The following is a 6,000-nucleotide window of genomic DNA, read 5'->3' as shown; positions in this document are numbered from 1 at the left end:
CTTGGGTTCCTGCACGACATTGCTCTCTGTCTCCTATATGTTGTCACGAACGGAAGCTTTAGAGCATTGTGATTGCACTGACTCCCATCCAGACACTTCCCCCACACTACTGGTGTCATGAATAAATAATCACACAAACCCACATTTCCTCACGGTACACTATAAAAACAAGTGAGCAGACATGGTGAAACAACTGTAGTAATCCAGTGAGTGAATGAATAACTCCAGTCCTTCACCCAGATTGTGAGAATACTCTGGAATCGCTTCATTCCCCTGCAGGCATGTTGGTGGAGTGGCACTCTGTGTATGCTTTTTGTGTTGTTTCCATGTTCTCCCTCGTTGGTCGTAGTTTTTCTTTCCCCCATGTACATCAGTATTACTTCAGTATTTCTTCCCACAGTCCTAAAACGTGTGTTGTGGGTTATTGGCGACTGTATACTACCTGTAGGTGTGAATGTGTGTCTCTCGGTGCAGATCTGTGATGGACTGACAAGCTGGCCAGGGTGCATTCTGTGTTCACCCAGCGTCAGCTGGGGTCAGCCTCAGTCCTCTGTGACGTGGATAAAACAGTCTAGAAGATGAGTTTATTTATTTAATGTCATTTTATCATAAGAAAGATGAAGTGCCTTGGCGTCTTGCTTTGTGTGCTTTCTAAAGTGCTTAGTGGTGTATTAAGTGCACCTGTGAACTGTCACCATCATTTCTCCACGTTAAAGTTTAACTCTCTATTCATCATTGACCCAGTGGTTGTTGTTTACAAGCAGTGCTTCTGTTTTTAATGGCAAGGCGAGTGTTTCCTCAGGCGCAAAATCTGACATGATGTTTCAATTTGAGTAATCGGCTTGCTTCACTGAAAAGGTTAAATTAGAACATTTCTGGTGGTTTTGTTTGGTAGGTGTGACGTTTCAGTACAACTGCTTTACTAACCTGTTAGTCCACTATGCTATTCTATTCTATTCTATTCTATTCTATTCTATTCTATTCTATTCTGAGGTTTCCCACTCTGTCCATTGTAAACATATAACGATTATTATAGAATATAATACTGCGTGGGAAACCTTACACATCTTTTTGTGGAAAAGAATTCATTGGACTGTTAACACTTTGGTGAGAGCGATAAAAATTGTGAAGAAGTATCTAAACTTGTTAAAGTTTAAATATATTTTGCAGGCTTGTCAAAACTACCTGCTGCAAACAGACTGATTGTTGCTTCTTTGACACATTTAGAGTGTTTACAATTTTTTGACCGCTTTCTTCATTCTTTAGATGCGTGTCTGTTGGCGATTCGCAACCGCCTGGGCGTACAGATCCAGTAGCACCGCATGTGTCTGCGTGCACATATTATTGCACACACGCACACACACTACGAGGAATGTTCTAATTCTGGGGTCACAGTGACAGTGAGGATGGGGGCAGTCGTCCTCAGATTACTTTACATTCCTCTGCTCCGGGTTCAGTGCACACTCAGTGGTGTGTTCAGTGAGTGTGAATCCTTATCATCGGTATCTTTGCGCAGCATAGAGTACATCTGATATGTGTCAGTCGCCCAGATTAAAGCTGTATAAGTCACTCTTGTTTGAAAGTTTGTCAAACTGAGAAACAGCTGAGCGTACGTTTACTAACTGACTCTCAACCTGTAGGTACTGCTTGTTTGGACGCTTCCCCATGTAAACACACGCAGCAAAGGCTTGTTCTCGGTGCCCAAGTCTTTCATTCGATGACATTTTTACGTTGCTTCACATCCGTCATACCTGACAAAATTGTTGGGCACAGAAAGGCAACGTCTCTTGTTGGCATCGCTCCTCCATCAATCAGTTTTATTGTCCTGTACGTTGTGGCAAAAGTCCATGCAAATGCAAACTAGAGTTTAAAATACAATAATACATGTGCCATGAAAATGTTAGATATCGAAAGGACTCATTTTGCCAAAACGAAGACAAACGAGTTGTCACAAAACATAAACAATGAACGAAAAACCTCCCACTGAGTTACAAAAACAAACCACTTGTACATTGTTTCCGGCCTCCTGTGCTCTTAAACCACCTTATTTATAGACATACTGCTGTCCTGATGAGTGCAATAGAGGTAACTGTGCCACCACCCTCTACCTGATCAACCCAGAGTTTCATAAAGAAAGTGAGAACTTCAAGATGCCGCTCAACTGGAAACATGCTGAATGTAGTCACAGTGAGCAGCAGATAAGAGATTAGGTGTGAAGACGCTCTAATAAACACAGCCCATCGCCACTCTATTAGCTCCTGCTCAAAATATATCCGACCCCTTCATGCGTGGCATGTGTACTCTTCGGATCTAAGTATCATTAACAACAGCGCTGCACTGATCACTGCTTCAGCTGTTTTACGAGTCTCTGTTTCTATTGGAAACCGCTGACTAGAACGTAGATCGACAAAGCAGCTCGAGACTGAAAGCAGCTCTAAAGAATGATGCTGGATCTGTCAGCTGTGCCCGTCTCAATGATAGTCTACTTGATTTGGCTCTATGTGAGATTTCCCCCACACAGCTCCAACATGGCGAGAACGCTTGTCAATGTGTGAACAGCAGCCTCTCCCCTGTAGTGACTTTAACTTTAATCCAATGATAAATCTTCCTCCAAGTCCAAATGGAAGATCCCAGAAAAAGTTGAAGTCAAAAGTCATCGACATTTTTTTAGACTCATGTTCTGCAAATCACTCCTCCAGTGACGGTCTATTTTTTTTCTGACTCTCTCTCTCTCTAAAACATGCCAAAGGAAACTCCAGATGCCCTCCCCCACACAGAGGGGGGCAAGTGAGGACTTACTGCTGTCCTCAGCCAGATGATAGCTGGCCAACTGTTGGCTGTAAAGACACAATGTACTTCTCATCCTCCGCTCAGTAGAGTGGGTGGCTCAGCAGGCCTCTACAACAAATGACTGCTTCTCTCCACAAAGCTTTCTCTTTAACAAGTTTTGGGCACCTCATCTCTAGTTTGCGCTTAAAAACTGATGATAGATCATCCGCACGTTTTTCTCCACAGCAGAGCAAGGTGGAACTCACTCAGTAATAAAGTGAAGGAGGAGACAGGAGTTGTTCTTCCTCGTAAGACGAGTGAGGAAGACGAGTGAGATATGTGAGGAAATGCAATTGGAAATTACAAAATGTTCAATGAAAGTTGAATTTTAGTCGTATCAGCAATATATTTAACAATGTTCAATCTTAACTTCAGGTTCATCTGGTGCTGGAGCCAATCCCAGTAGAGTATACCCTGAACAGAGAGACACACTCTTTCTCTATCTTACACACACACACACACATGCATACACGCAGGTACACAGGATGTATAGTCAGTAGTTTGTAGGGAGTATTTGGTAATTCCTAAAACTACCTGATATAGAGTGATCACTGAAGATACCGTTGTTCTTCGTGTCTCAACTATTGAGTGCAGACTTCGAATGAGCAAACAAAAGTGTTCAAGACATCAAGGAACAAATGATTGTGGGAGAAAGGAACAAGTTGTTACCTATATTATATCTTGTATGTCCCACGAACAGGGATACACTGGGGTTAGTGTTAGCTCGCTTTGAGTGTGTGACATCATAGACAGCTTGGCCAATGAGATGACTTACTGTTTCAAACTAGTACTGAATAGAAAATACTATTTCCACTCTCTTGATATGTTTGTTTAAATGCCTGCATGATGTATGAAGAAACAAATCAATTATTTTTATGCACAGATATTAAGTTTAAAATTGCCATAAGCATAAAACAATGCCTGATATTACCCTATTGTTGAATAAATTAATATTTTCCACCAGGCAGCTGTGTTCTCAGGAAGCCTTTAACCTTTTAAATGAATGTGATTTTTTTGCTAGTTGCCTTTAACTGACCTGCTAATGTAAAATGAGCTGCAGTAAATCAGATCTCTAATCTATGTATGTATAAATTGATTGACTTTAAAAAAAAAAATATTAAAAAAAATCGGTGAAAGGAGCTGACCTTTATGAGCAAGTAGTAAACGGATGTAACTGCACTCCCACTTCTGTCACAAGATCAGAGACATTCACAAAGCATGGGGACTTTTTTTTTTCTTTTTTGTCTTGCATGCTTGCCTAAATACCGAAGTGGCCCATTCATGCAAGTAATGGAAGTCTTGTGTACATCATGATATTTTGTGCACCCCTCGTGATATGAGGCACTCATGCATATAAATCTAATAGTGTGACAGTGAGGATTTGTATTCTACAGCCTGTGCAGAAGTTAGTCCTGCACTGAGAGACAGACAGGATTACAGCACTTAAGCCAGACCACTTTTTTTTTTTTTTTCCTGTCAGGGACTCAAAATCTGGCAGTAGCAGTTGTTCAGAAAGGAACAGGTGGCGATCAACGTGACTAAGAGCCTGTGAATCACGGCCAACAGTTGCCCCCCCCCGGCCCACAGTGTGCACCACTCCAAAGCCTGCGAACACAGGGAGAAGGGGTTATCCGTCTCGCGCGCCAAGGTAGAAACTCTCCACCGCTTTCGTTTCTGAAAGCCCCTCCACCTCCCCCGAGAGCCCGTACCATCACATGGCTGTTACCTCATCCTGCCCCGGACGCGGGTTCGGCGCTTTGTGGGCTACAATGGCTGCAAACGGGTGTTATATTTGGGTTCAGCGCGAAAGGAGATATGACGCGTCACGACAGAGCGTCGCCGTGCGTGCGGCCGCCGAGGAACCAGCGCGCGCCATGCGAGTTGCGGGTCGCGCGGAAGGTGCGTAAAAACGGTCCGTAAACTTGCAGGAAGCCTTGTGCGTTACATCGTGATTAATATGTTTTATAATATTTTGGGGCATTGGCTTTTGGTGTCTGTGCCTTTTACGTGCGTAAATACACGTGCGTAATGTGCGTAGTTTTTTTTCTTTTCTTTTTCAACCATGCGCCTGCAGTGTGGGAATTCTATTAAGATTGTTTGCAATCATAAATAAACTAAATTAATATAGATCTATCTAAATACATTTGATATCCTCATGCAGTCCAGACATTGCAGGACAGACAGCAAAAAAAAAGGTTCTGCAAACGGGTTGGTGTGCTTTTTCAAAATGAGTAAACAGACGCTTCGTTATCTCCAATCGATCTTCTTTCATTTTAAGTTATTTGCCTGCATCTTTAAGCCCACTCGAGGCACAATCTTCCTGGCACCTGTTCCACGAGGGTCCCAGCTGTTATTTTGGTGAGCGATTTGAGCAGATGTAACAGACTATGAAAGCAACAGGTGCGCACTGTCTGCACACACTGTCCAAACCATTTTGCGTAATGTTGTCAGGAGGCTGATGTATTCCCAGGTTTTGTATATTTGTGTATATTTTTGAACGATGTTTGCTTTCGGTTAATGAAGTGATAAACCAGATGGGGTATGGGAGGTCAGTACCTGGGCCAACTGGGCTGTTATGTAAGAAGATGCACTTTTTTGGCATGATATGTTCTCAGATATGACTCAAAGTGGAACATTTGAATGTGCACAGTGAAAGAGAATCGAGGATGAGCACAGCTTGATATATTAGTGATTTAGACTTGCCTGCACCAACAGGCAGGGCAGTTCTGCAGCAGCATGGCAGGATGATTCTCCCCCCAGAGTTTGAACAATTGCTCCCCAACTCTCAAGCTGCTTTGTCTCACATGAATCCAAAACTTACTGTTTTTTTCACGTTATAAGATATTATTAATTACTGTTACTGTTGCAGTTTTTGCACTGAAGAATAATTTCTTTTTTTAAATAATCACCATGACAAGATGTAGTTTTCTTTAAAAAAACAACACATTTTTTAAGAAATTAATTGATCAGTTTATCTTGTACTAATTTACTTTTATGATGATGCTTTTTCAAATCATTTTCAGGACCCCCCCCCCCAAACTTGCATGGCTCTAGTCTGAATTGATTTTCTATTGTTTGTTTGGCTGAACTTTGCCTTTGTTTCATATGAGAACATGTTATAAAGTACTAAGTGGAGGCCACAAAGATCTTGCATGATTAAATCCCTCAACT

The sequence above is a fragment of the Lipophrys pholis genome, assembly GCF_963383615.2.
Source record: "Lipophrys pholis genome assembly, chromosome: 12".
Taxonomy (NCBI): Eukaryota; Metazoa; Chordata; class Actinopteri; order Blenniiformes; family Blenniidae; genus Lipophrys; species Lipophrys pholis.
Note: the sequence above shows the minus strand (reverse complement) of the source record.